The 14,229-nt window shown below is 44.5% G+C and overlaps 1 pseudogene across 1 annotated transcript; it reads left to right on the forward strand.

Annotated features, from left to right (window-relative positions):
• The first annotated feature begins 354 nt into the window (after positions 1 to 354).
• Positions 355 to 2,581, forward strand: LOC105547788 (annotated as a pseudogene). The gene has a single exon (XR_001007275.1). The product of XR_001007275.1 is annotated as a heterogeneous nuclear ribonucleoprotein H2-like (transcript).
• Positions 2,582 to 14,229: the final 11,648 nt, after the last annotated feature.

Consider the following 14,229-nt stretch of genomic DNA (forward strand, 5'->3'; position numbering starts at 1 on the left):
GAAGACTTGGGGAAGCAGGAAGATTTCCCTGCTGCTCATCCCGCTTCCACCTCCGCAATCACCTAAACTGACATCAGGACCCTCTTCCAGCCCCTCCTTCTCCCACTTTCTCCACAGAGGGCAGAGGTGTGTTCATGAATCTGCTCTCCTCAGGCCCTTGAATTTTGTAAGAAGTGTTGCAGAAAAATGCTTTCACTCGTGGCTGAGTCTGAGGTTTTGTCCTTTTCCTAGTGATTTTGATGCCACTGCGCCACTGCGTGAACATACCTGTGAGATGTGTTATTTTTGTTATAAATAATTTGAAATTATTGGAATGTAAGAATCAGCATTTGGATATAGCCGTTTGAGGGAAGAAGGAGGAAAATTACCCGGTATCGTTAGAGCTGCACCAAAATTGCATTGAGCCAAACTTGCCACCAAGAGCCCAGCAGTCACCATGATGCTGAGCACGGAAGGCAGGGAAGGGTTCGCGGTGAAGGTCAGGGGCCTACCCTGGTCCTGCTCAGCTGATGAAGTGATGCGCTTCTTCTCTGATCGCAAGATCCAAAATGGCACATCAGGTATTCGTTTCATCTACACCAGAGAAGGCAGATCAAGTGGTGAAGCATTTGTTGAACTTGAATCTGAAGAGGAAGTGAACTTGGCTTTGAAGAAGGACAGAGAAACCATGGGACACAGATACGTTGAAGTATTCAAGTCTAACAGTGTTGAAATGGACTGGATGTTGAAGCATACAGGTCCGAATAGCCCTGATACTGCCAACGATGGCTTCGTCCGGCTTACTCCCATTTGGCTGTAGCAAGGAAGAGATTGTTCAGTTCTTTTCAGGGTTGGAAATTGTGCCAAATGGGATGACACTGCCAGTGAACTTTCAGGGGCGAAGCACAAGGGAAGCCTTTGTGCAGTTTGTTTCACAGGAGATAGCTGAGAAGGCCTTAAAGAAACACAAGGAAAGAATAAGGCACAGGTACATTGAGATCTTCAAGAGTAGCTGAGCTGAAGTTCGAACCCACTATGATCCCCCTGGAAAGCTCATGGCTATGCAGCGGTCAGGTCCCTATGATAGGCCGGGGGCTGGCAGAGGGTATAATAGCATTGGCAGGGGAGCTGGGTTTGAAAGGATGAGGTGTGGTGCCTATGGTGGAGGGTGTGGAGGCTATGATGACTATGGTGGCTATAATTATGGATATGGCTTTGGGTCTGATAGATTTGGAAGAGACCTCAATTTTTTTTTGAGGAATGTCTGATCATAGATATGGAGATGGTGGGTCCAGTTTCCAGAGTACCACAGGGCACTGTGTACACATGAGGTGGTTACCTTACAGAGCCACTGAGAATGATATTTGTAATTTCTTCTCACCTCTTTATCCCATGAGAGTACATATTGAAATTGGACCTGATGGCAGAGTTACTGGTGAGGCAGATGTTGAATTTGCTACTCATGAAGATGCTGTGGCAGCTATGGCAAAAGACAAAGCTAATATGCAACACAGATATGTGGAGCTCTTCTTAAATTCTACTGCAGGAACAAGTGGGGGTGCTTACGATCACAGCTATGTAGAACTTGTTTTAAATTCTACAGCAGAGGCAAGTGGTAGAGCTTATGGTAGCCAAATGATGGGAGGGATGGGCTTATCCAACCAGTCTAGTTATGGAGGTCCTGCTAGCCAGCAATTGAGTGGTGGTTATGGAGGTGGTTATGGTGGTCAGAGCAGTATGAATGGAAATGACCAAATTCTGCAGGAAAACTCCAGTGACTATCAGTCAAACCTTGCTTAGGTAGAGAAGGAGCACCAAACAGCTAATCCATATATAAAAGCTGTACATTTGTGGGAATTGAATAGAATGGGAGGGATGTCTAGTATATCCAGTATGATTGGTAAATGGGAAATATAATTGATTCTGATCACTCTTGGTCAGCTTCTCTTTCTTTATCTTTCTCCTTTTTTAAGAAAACAAGAGTTAAGTTTAACAGTTTTGCATTACAGGCTTATGATTCATGCTTAATGTAAAGTGGAAGTTGAGATTATTTTAAAACTTCAAGCTCAGTAATTTTGAACACTGAAACATTCATCTAGGACATAATAACAAAGTTCAGTATTGACCATAACTGTTAAAACAATTTTTAGCTTTCCTCAAGTTAGTTATGTTGTAGGAGTGTACCTAAGCAGTAAGCGTATTTAGGTTAATGCAGTTTCACTTATGTTAAATGTTGCTCTTATACCACAAATACATTGAAAACTTCGGATGCATGTTGAGAAACATGCTTTTCTGTAAAACTCAAATATAGGAGCTGTGTCTACGATTCAAAGTGAAAACATTTGGCATGTTTGTTAATTCTAGCTTTTTGGTTTAATATCCTGTAAGGCACGTGAGTGTACACTTTTTTTTTCTTTTGTTTTTTAAGGATACAGGACAATTTTAAGATGCAACACCAATACTTCAGAAGTGTGGTCATGTAGTTTATATGAAATTCTGAGGCTTTGGTTTAAATCTTTCCTTGTATTGTGATTTCCATTTAGATGTATTGTACTAAGTGAAACTTGTTAAATAAATCTTCCTTTTAAAAACTGGAAAAAAATAAAGAATCAGCATTTGGAAAGTTTATGTAACAGGATATTAAATTGAAGCTTTGATGAGGCACAAAACACAGTATGTTTATAATCCCAGACTAAGGAGTCAAATCTCCATGTTTGCTTCAAAGGAAAATTCAGAGAACCTGCTCCATAACTGTTCAATCTTCTCACCACTCAGAGAATAAAAAAGGGCCAAGAGCGCCAGGTGTGGTGGCTCACACCTGTAATCCCAGCAATTTGGGTGGCCACAGTGGGTGGATCACTTGAGGTCAGGAGTTCGAGACCAGCTGGGCCAACATGGCAAAGTCCTAGCTCTACTAGAAACACAAAAATTAGCTGGGCATTGTCGCATGTGCCAGTAATCCCAACTACTTGGGAGGCTGAGGCACAAGAATCACTTGAACCCAGGAGGCAGAGGTTGCAGTGAGCTGAGCTCACACCACTGCACTCCAGCCTGCGTGATGAAGTGAGACTCTGTCTCAAAAAAAAAAAAAAAAAAAAAAAAAAATGCCAAGAGGGTGGCAAGGAGGGAGGATTCTATGAAGAGGATTTATCTGGAGAATGCTGTGCTATGGGCCCATCCCCTCTATTCCCTGAGGCATGGAAGATTGCCTGCTTCCTTGGCCCCCAAAGAGCTTCATATATGACCCCTATAATTAGGGAGAAAGGCCTGACTCCCACCTGGGATCCCACAGGATGAGAGCCGGACCGACCTCCCGCTTTGGAAGCTGGGTCAGCAGATTGCTGTTTTGGCAGGGCCGGCCAGCACCCCTGGTTTGTTGGGGTGAGGGCTGTGCAGTGTTGTAGCGATGGACTATAAGGAAAGATACCCTGGTTTGGGTCATCATAGAAGTTGTCCTAAGGGTCTCCTGCGGTGACTGAGAGATCCTCACAGCAAGAAGTTAGAGGTAAATGCTTGGGACTAAAGAAGGAATGCCAGCAACCCCTCAAAACAGAGATGCCCTGACTTGGGTCCAACAGCACTGCCAAGGGCAGTTCTGTTCCCCTGGTAGGGAACCTGAGAATTGCTCATGAAAGTGCCCCAAGAGATGGAAGACCAGAGGCACTAAAAGGTGAGGCCAGCTAATGACAATCCCCGTTGAAGTGAGACTTTTCCCCTCTTCCCTCCCCACAGGCCAGCCCCACTTGGGAGAAGCCAATCAGACCACCACCCAGTCCTCCACAGTCAGCTCCCAGCCCTCTGCAGGCCCTCTGCAGGGTTTGACATCTTATCGGGATCCGAGTTTTGATTGCTGTCTTAGGCTGGACTTTGTAGTTGCTGAATTAAGTCAGTATTTGCTGCTTTAAAAAGCCCTGGAATTGTCCCTTACCTAAGAGTAAGCAACACATCTTGGGGCCTGCTTGGAGTTCTCATCCAACAGCAGGGAGAGATCACCAATAGTAAACACGACATTAAGGAACACGAAGGCACGGTGGGAGACTGCAAATAAAGACATGAGTTGATGACTTTAAGACTCTGCTTGTGCAACATGTTGGCAACTCTTGTTTATATGTGGATTCTTGCACAAACACAGCTGCATGGCAGTAAATCAGGAGAGCCTCCAGTGTCACATCAGAGGGAGCCACTTTGAGTTTGAGATGACAGGAGGAATGTGCCTGCCCAAGTCAGGAGAGGAGGTAGATCCTCTGTAAGGGGAGAGGACCCTCTTTTGTCCATTTTTCCTTTGGGCCAAGTTTGTTCCAAGACACAAGGAGGTCTGGCAAGGAGCCTCTATAGCTGCTGGTGGCTATACCTAGGCTCCTTCAGAAGCAGACCTGGGGGCGGTGGCTCACACCTGTAATCCCAGCACTTTGGGAGGCAGAGGCACGTGGATCACTTGAGATCAGGAGTTTGAGACCAGCCTGGCCAACATGGTGAAACCCCGTCTCTACCCAAAATGTAAAACATTAGCCAGGCGACGTGGCACTCACCGGTAATCCCAGCTACTTGGAGGATGAGGCAGGATAATCGCTTGAACCCAGAAGCCAGAGGTTGCAGTGAGCCGAGATTGCACCACTGCACTCCAGCCTGGGCGACACAGCGAGAGTCTGTCTCAAAGAAAGAAAAAAGAAGCAGACCTGGGCCAATAATCTTGAAGTCACTGACATAATAGTCCTGAGAGCATTCGAGGTTATGACCTGGGAACTTCAAAGTGTTCACTGAGGTCCCTCCTGTAGCGCTTACCAGAGTTTCCCCCCTTGGAGGACTGCATATTCCTTCTTTCTCTGTCGGGGATAAATCCATCCTTTCCTTGGAGAGAGGAACGCTATGACTCTGAATTGCATTCAGGGAAGGATCATAAAAGGAATCACTGTTCTTCCCAAATGCCTTGACTTGTAGCTGTCCCGTTGTCTCTGTTATACATGAAACACTTCCATCTGGGCTGCCACTATGACTCCCACCATCAGATGGCTCCTGGGGCTCATTTGGACGGGGCATCTGGACAGGTGTGAGCAACACGTTTATCTCACCTGAAACAGAGAATCTTCTAAATGTTAGGTTAAAATAAAAAATAAACTGGGAGAAAACAATCTACCCATGGAAGGAGCTTCAGGGCACAGGGCTGCTATGCGGCAATCACCAGCCTCTGGCCATACATTGACTGCACTGCAGACACAGCTCCTGGACCTGGCTCCTCACTGTATTTCAATAATCCTGAAGGACCCCACCCCAAGCCCAGTTTTTAGTCCAGCAGGACAGAGTTTGGGAAAGGAGGAACGAGTGCACGCCCCTCCCAGTTTAGATAATAGAGTTGCTTGCATACTCTTCTGGGAAGGCAGTATTTTTAAAGTAGAAAAAAGACTCTAACTGAGATGTCCATCCACAACTATCAGCCTTTCAGTCTCTCTCATCATTTTAAGTGACTACGTTTATTCATTCAACAGGCATCTACTGAGCACCTGCTGGCCAGGCTGGGTTAGGCACTGTAGGTCTGGAAATAAATAAGGCACAGCTTTTGCCTCTAAGGCAGTGGTCCCCAAACTTTTTGGCACCAGGGATGGGTTTTGTGAAAGATAATTTTCCAAATTTTTTCACGGATAGCAGGGTGGGATGGGGGGATGTTTTGAGATGAAAACTGTTCCACCTCAGATCATTACGCGTGAGTTAGATTCTCACAAGGAGCAGGCAACCCAGATCCCCCGCATGCGCAGTTCACAGTAGGGTTTGCTCCTGTGAGAATCTACTGTCACTGTTGATTTGACAGCAGGCAGAGCTCAGGTGGTAATGCTTGCTGTCTTGCCTGCCACTCACTGCCTGCTGTGTGTCCCAGTTCCTAACAGGCCACGGACCGGACCCCTGCACTAAGTTGCTCACAATCTAATGGGCCAGACGGTTGTGTACAGAGGTCTGCAAGAGAATGTAGCACACTGGGCTCCCCCAGAAAACTGTCTCTGAGACAGAGTTGGGCATCCAGCCTGCCCTTGGGGTCAACATCTGTGGAAGGAAGGAGGAGGAAGCAGGGTAGGTAGAAATGCTAAGCTGTGATACAGGCTTGATGAAGGCAACCCCACAGGAGCTCCGTCCCTTCAGAATTGTGCTGGGTTAGACACAGATAGCCTTGGCATGCTACACTGATTCATCACTGGATGTGGGCCACCAGACAGGAGCCTGACATGGGCAGCTGGGGGCATCCTTGAGGAGCTGACAGCCAAAGGCCATCTACCAACAGCACTTCTAGCAACGGGGGCAACAAGTTCTGCAATGAAGGAGGATTCAGGTGGTGCAGTGCAGGGCCCACCTGCCAGGCAAAGTGCCCTAGAGAAGGAGGAGCAATCAGCTGCTGGGAAGACTCATGAAGCATCTTAGAGGATGAGAAGAGCTTTCCAGCCAGGAAAAGGCGGAAGTAAATTTGAGCTAAGCTGCATATGGACTACCGTCGCCTGGTGGGCGAAGAGTGGCATCCTGAGGGGCAAGTAAAAGAACACAATTCATTCCTCACCCCACCATACACTGGCTGCACTGCAGACACAGCGGTGTCCACCATGAAGACTTGACTCCATCCCCTTTCCTGAATCCAGGAAGCCTCGGCATGTTCCCGAAATACTCGATGAGCATAACGGTGTGGATAAACATTTAGTCAACTGATGTGGCCAGAAAGAAATCCAATCATGATCAGCTGGTGAGCAGCTCAATAGGATTTTTAAATTGGCAAATATTTAGTTGTTAATAAACACCAGCACCTGCCTGTCTGGCTCCCTCACTTCCTTCCCAGAAGTCTGGAGGCTGCAGTGCGTGTGGAGGAAAGGGCAAGTGCTTTAAATTAAACAGACCCAGAACCCAGGCCTGACTCAGCTGCTCATTTTCTGTGTGATCTTGGCCCAGTCACTTCACCTGTCTTCAAACTTCAGTCTCTCAAACGTAAAACAGCTGACACTTCCCAGGGTGCTTGTGAGACTCAAATGAAAGAGCATATATACAACTCCACTGTATATACTGGGTCCCTGCTACCAATTTGCTGTCTTGGGCAACTCACTAGAACTGTAGGAAATGACTTCAACCTGCTTTAAGGTCACTGTTGCTCTCTGCCACTCTTTCTTGAAATATATCATTACAGTCAGTGTGAGCCTGAGGACACTTTGCTGTTCTCATAGTCTTTCCAGACAAAGCCATGAGCCAGTAATGAGCGGAGACTGGGAAATAAGTGGCCTCATTCTTTCTCTTCTTGCTACCTCTAGACTGGGGTTAGAGATGGTTGCTTAGCGACAGTATTCATTCATCTGAGGGATGGACAGGCCCAGGACTGCCCCTTCCCATCAGGGAGGAAATGCTACCAAGCCAATCAGAGCTCTTGTTTCTGAAGAGTATTTGGGTCGTTTTTCCTGAAGGGGATTTTATTCTAAAGGAGGTAAATTGGAGACCTTTCTCGGATGGTAATTTTTGCCGAGATGAAAGAAGAGCTATGAGACGTGGGGCTGGGGGCGGGGTGGATGGGAGCTACAATCTGGGGCTCCTGCCCACTCTTTTCTTGAAGCCGATTATTCAGAACAGAGGCAGGACGACCAAAGAGGGGCTGCACAAATGGGCCTCTGTTTTATGCTTGGCAGGGAGAGCTGTGACCTCTTTTCTCCTTTTAAGTCTTTCTAAGCCCGAGCCATTGTGCTGACACCATGATGGGAACTAGGCTCCCGAGCCTCTCAGAACTGAAGGTGAAAGAGGTGAGTCAGAGCACCCTAAATTACAATGGCATTGCAGTGCCCTGGGAGGTCGGAATTTCTGGACTGTTCCCAGTGAACTGGCTGCTCTGGCCTCCCAAAGACGGATGGGCTCCCGCACTCTCCGAAGGGGACATACTGCTTATTTCTTCAGCCTACAACCTAGATTCCAATTGCTTTTGCAGGTGGAAAGCACTGAGCAGTGAGGCCCTGATGGTCAGATTTTCCATTAAAAGATGGAAAGGCATGAGCTATGACATTTTAAGAAAATATTATTTCCTCACTAAGCAGCTTCACATGCTTTTTAAGGTGGAAAACAATGAAAGAAGCAGAGCTAGTCACATGAGTCTGCGCCTTTCAAATTCATCTCACAGCACAGGGTTCCAGTAAGAGGAGAACTCTTTTTAAGATTGACGAACAGAAGAAAGCAACTTTCCGTGAACTCATTAAAAAACAACAACCATAAATTGTTCAGACCGGGTGCGGGTGGCTCACGCCTATAATCCCAGCACTTGGGGAGACCAAGGCAGGCGAATTGCTTGAGCCCAGGGGGTTCAAGACCAGCCTGGTCAACATGGCGAAACCCATCTCTACAAAAAATTCAAAACTTAGCCAGGCTTGGTGGCACATGCCTGAAGTCCCAGCTACTCGGGAGGCTGAGACAGGAAAATTGTTTTAGCCTGGGAGTCAGAGATTGCAGTGAACCAAGATAGCATCACTGCATTCCAGCCTGGGCAACAGAGTGAAAAGCATTCAATTGTGTAGTGAAATCCTGCTTTGAAGATAGATGGAAAGAGCACTGGGAGACGTTCTGGTGGTGGTTCTGGCCACAACAGTGCTGCCCTCCAGCAAGCCTGGATCGGGCACCTCTGCCTCCTCCCATACAGGAACAGAATTTACACTCAGCCCTGGTAGCCAGTCTATCGGTCAGTACCACGTGAGGTGAACTCTCCTGAAGTCACAGCTGCTGTGTAAGCCCTTTGTTGTTGTTGTTGTTGTTGTTGTTAAATGCTCAATGGCTAGCCATGCAAAAATCAAAGAATAATTTGTAGGGGTGTTGAGCCTTTTCTAGTTTCCTTCTCCTACTATCCAGAAATCTAAAATGCCTTCTTGAGGAATTCCCCTCTACTCCATTCTTACAAATGCCAGGGAGAAAAACAGCATCAGGGAGAAATAAGATCGCTGCCAGGTGTCAATGACCTCGACAGCCCACGGCAAGAAAGGAAAGCCCTCTTCTACAAACTGTGGGCCAGAGTCGGAAATGAGGAGAGTGAGTCATTACTTCAGTCCGGTAGTTTAGAGACCTGAGGCCTGCTATGTTTGTAGTATTATTGATCTGTTAGGGAACCCCATTAGCATGGACCATCCACAACTCCAGTCGTCTGAGATTCTCCCTCCACGGGCTTGAATCCCTCTGTGGAAGCAAGGGAAGACCGCATGCGTCTAACTGTTCTGGTTTTGCTCTTTTGGGTGCAACAAACAGATCACAGTGACTCAAAAAGTATGGAGGTTTATTATGAGGAGTGCACAGAAACCCAGGAAAAGAAACTAAAATTCAGAAAACATTCTCAGCTATTCTTTTCCTGCCCTTCTACCTTTTGCCGTGTTCTTTCCCTCTGCTCAGTCTTATTTGTGCCTCTTCGCTGATGCTTGCTTAGGGTTTCACTTCCCTGTAACTTTTGATGCCAGGAACATGGACCTGGCATGGTCCCAGCTTTATCTGCTTCTGAATGTCCCCTCTTTTGAGTTGGTTCCTAGTAATTTTATCCTCTTGATATTTTTAGTTGCATTCCTAGACAAGTTTATCATTTTGAACTAGGTCATGTCATAAGTTACTGGATGGCCTATATATCACCCTAGGTCAACAGCACATCCCAGGTCATTTCTTATGGCTGGAGAAGGGCCCTGGGGAGAGAGGGAGGGCGGAAAAGAGGATCCATGTAGCAGAGATGCTGAAAGGGGGACCCTTCAGCAGAAGTGCCTGAGGTATGGTGTTTAGTGTAGGGCCACTCCTTGGCTCTGGCTGACCGAGACAGCCCCAGTGTTTGGCAATCTCTATTGGAGAGGCAGACCTACTGAGAAACTCTTTTATTAATATTTTGCGTGAAATCTGTTTCATACTCAAGGTGACAGACATAGATGAACTGTGAAGTACTTTCAATACTCAGTGAATTTCAGGTCTTTGTGAAGGACCAGATCTAAGCAAGGTGCTGGGTATGTGAAATCACACAGAAATTAATAGGCTTAGCAGGGTGTTTAGCTTTTGACCCAAAAGTCCTGGTCCTACAGGGTGGAACTCTTTATGTCTGCTTTAAATACAAGGAAATTCAGAGTACTAAGAAGATCTCTGGGTCAGGATCCAGGGGGAGGGACTGTAGCCTTGTCAAAGCCAAGGGTCTGACTATAGGAGAACTTCTCCCTGTCTCCATCACTCTGCTGTGCTGGAGAGCTGTGGACTGGCTGAGACATGGGCTTGAGGCCCCTCCACCTCACCACTCTTCCCACTCATGCAGGCCGTGCACCTTCCTCAGATTATTTCATCTGTTCCTGAAAAAAGGGAGGTTTGACTACGATAGTTTGTTCTAGCAGAAAAATCACATTTGGGCACTTTAAGTCTCCACTTCCTTGTAACAGTTATGCTCTCAAGAACCTCAGCCCAAACCAGGAAGGAGGATCTTTGTGTTTCCTAGGAGAAGAGAAAGATCTTTGTAATAGGCCATCACTGATGGGGGACTGAGAGTTCCAGAAACTGCAGTGACCATCCTGCATGGGATGAAAGCAGTGGTGTCAGGTTCAAGCTTGCTTGAGAGAGGAAAGTGATTCTTTGCTGGGGAAAACTAATTAACTAGATGCCTTGAAAAGTCAACTCGTTTGAAACTGAAGGGCCTTCCGTTTAGGAATAGTTCCTACCTATTTTATTATTCTTTGTCACTTTTTTTTGTGTGTGTGTGATGGAAATCTCTCGCTCTGTCACCCAGGCTGGAGTGCAGTGGTGTGATCTCGGCTCACTGCAACCTCTGCCTTCCAGGTTCAAGCAATTATCCTACCTCAGCCTCCTGAGGATCGCTGGGATTGCAGGTGCCAGCCACCACACCCAGCTAGTTTTTGTATTTTCAGTAGAGACAGGGTTCACCAGGTTGGCCAGGCTAGTCGCGAACTCCTGACCCCTCAGGTGATCCATCCACCTCGGTCTCCCAAGGTGCTGGGATTACAGGCATGAGTCACCGCGCTGAGCCTCTTTGTTACATTATTTTAAATAATCAGTGACAACTTTTAAACCCAGTGTTTAAAAAACAATAGTCAGGGCCTGGCACAGTGACTCAAGCCTGTTATCCCAGCACTTTGGGAGGCTTATGCAGGAGGATCACTTGAGGCCAGGAGTTCGAGACCAGCTTAGCAAGACAGTGAGACCCCATTTCTATAAAATAAAATTAAATTAAAAAGTAATGATCCCAGTGTAGTGGCACATGCCTGTAGTCTTAGTTGCTCAGGAGGCTGAGGCAGGAGGATTGCTTGAGCCCAAGAGTTCAAGGCTGCAGTGAGCTATGATCTCACTACATTTGACATTTATTTTCAGGACCCAGGCATTTAAAAATTATCTTAAGATATTCCTTCTGATGAGCTTAAGGTACCTGCAGATTTCCACATCTTTACTGGCATAAAACACCTTTTTTAAAACCAAATTTTGGTCCTTCTGTTAAATATAAAGGTGAATTAATTAATTTAACTGCTTTCCTTTCTTGCTTATTAATAATATCTGGGAAAACTCTAATATCAACCAATCAATATAAAAATAAAGAACAAATAGAACACTTTGAAAACTGCTAGCATTTCTCAACTTAAAAGTTCTTGTTATCTATCCAAGCAGTATCGCATAGTCAGTAAGTCATATTTTACAGCTTTCGACTTTCCAAAATAATTCTGGATATAGCTATTTTATGGGTACTTTTAGTGTCTTTGTGGTATGTGATGTGATAGTGTTTATATAATTAACGATATCTTCACTTTTCAAGGGAACCTTGGAAGTCTGTCACTCTAAATGAGTCTATCACTCTAAATAAATATGTGCTCAAGTATGACCAGCTCAGTTTAAGACACAAAACAGCAACTCGAAGGAGGAAAACTGAAGAGAGTTTATAGGTAATGGGTTAAATTTTTGTCATTGCAATATTAAGTGTGGTTTTCTTATAATATTTCTAAATGAAAAATCATACGTATTTGTTACCATGTATGATGATTACTTTGTTAAAAGCAAAAGTAGTCATGTGGTATGTTAAGTGTTAATTGCTGTTTTCATGTTTAAATCATGCCAAACAAATCATGTCTGTGCCATCCAGGGTTTATTGTTAATCTTTTACTGAGTGCTTGGATTGGGATAAAAGGCTTACACTGTGCACTTTTTATTAATGAATAAATCGAAAACATTAGTAACGCTCAGAAAAAAAAATGTCTTTTTGTAGGCTGTGTTCCACCATCCTTGCATCTGAGTTATTCCAGTTGCCCTCTATCATCAGGTGACTGTAAGAGATCACTCAATAAAATACACAAACCCATGCCAGCTCGTAATCACCACTGTGATCTTGCCATAAAAGAACATGTAGTTTCCTGAAATCTTTGCAAACAAAAGGAATAGTTTAGCTGACAGTTCATATGACCCCAACAAGAACACCCTGAGAAGTTCATAACAACATGTTAGACAACAGTGTACAAAATCCCTCATAGAGAAGTCTGGAAATCGTTAGGCTGCCCAAAATCATAAATGCTTGATTATGTTTACTAGGGATGCCATCACGGAAAATTTTGAAAAGTCTTAAGGGATTTTCTTCCAAGGTAAATTATAAAATGCAGAAAGGGCGAAAAGATAAGTGAGGGATATCAGACTGAAATCAGAAAAGGTTTTGGCCAATGGCTTGAGGGTCACTTGCTTTCGTAAATCATTTTTTAAAAAGTTTTTTTAATGAAGTGAAACATACAGAAAGGATATATGTGATGAGTGTACAATCTAAGGAATTTTTGCAAACACCACAGCTGTGTAACCAGCACTCAGCACAAAAAACAATGTCACAAACACCCCAGAAGACACACTGACGCCTCCTCCCACAAAGGACAATCCCTATCCCAATTAGTTTTCCTGTTTCTATATTTCACATAAAATGAATCACATAGTGTGCACCCTTTGTGTCTGGCTTCTTTCACTCAACATTCTGCTTATGAGAGTCACTGGTATTGTTGCATTCATAGCAGGTTGTTAATTCTAATTGTTATAATGTATTCCACTGTGGTGATTATGCCCTCAAGTTACCCATTCTATTAGGCATTTGGTCCAAGTACGGAGAACCAACATTTATTGTCTGGATTTGGAAGCTTTTTTAAAAAGTCACATATTTGAAAGAGACACCCAGGGAATTTTTATGCTGACATAGAGAAAGAAAATAGAAGGACCATTTCATTTGTTCAGGCCTCTAACTTTATTCTGTTTTGCTTTTATCCCCCAGCCTCAGGAAAACTTTAGAGTAATGCTTGCAGGAGCACTAACTGTTACAAGGAGGGTGAGATCGAGAGTTCCAGAAAAATAAGAGAGAATCTTGCATCTGGAGCATAAATGATCTTCAAGAAATACATACAGGAAGTTGAACAGGTATATAAACTTCAGAGAAGCTCTCTGGTCTCTCAAAAATCCCTGTAAGTATCACAGAGCAGCTGGGATGCCTCATTATCCCCAGATGCCTAATTCATTCTCATCATTGTGACTTCAGTCTTTAGCATCTCAACAAATATGGATATCCAGCCACTTCTCAACCCCAAATCCTCAAGAAAAAAGTGAGATCATGGGCTGCATATTTGATCCAAAGAAGCTTCATCAAGTTCTGGGAGTGTCATCTTCCTATTTTAGATACAACTGTGGCCAAAATATTTATCTACCACACAGCTCATGTTTTCCTTCTCCAAGAATACAACCGTTGCCCTGATTAAGGTCTCTTTCAAAAAACTCTAAAATACCAACTACTCACTGTTTCCAATTACTCGACGGAAAGCTAACTTCCAGACAGTCTATCTGGGTGCAATTATTTCAAATATTTCTAAGTACTTGGGAGGAAGAGCTCTTGAAACTTTAGTCTCTGATGACCAGTGTATGAATTCAGGTGCCTTTGGGACCTAAAGAAAACAAGAGAGTTCATTTGAAGGAGGGAGGGTGGGAAAAATAGAAGGAAGTGTAGTGTTTAGATTCATCGGTTTGGAAAGACTTTAAAAATATTTATATCAGTATTGAGGATTTGTGTATGTTTTATTTCTTGTCGTGGCTTTGAAGCAGTTACATGTATATCCTCAAAGATTTTAAGTATTATTTCATAGAGAATATCTATTTATAAACACAAATGTATGAGATGACTTTCAATTTTGTTTTATTTTTGCTGCATCTCTTGGCCTGCATTTTTTTTTAACTTGATTTCTTCTAAACTTTGTGAGCCCAGGACAGTGGTTTATGGGACTTTTCTGA

Source organism: Mandrillus leucophaeus, unplaced genomic scaffold (assembly GCF_000951045.1).
Source record: "Mandrillus leucophaeus isolate KB7577 unplaced genomic scaffold, Mleu.le_1.0 Scaffold397, whole genome shotgun sequence".
NCBI lineage: Eukaryota > Metazoa > Chordata > Mammalia > Primates > Cercopithecidae > Mandrillus > Mandrillus leucophaeus.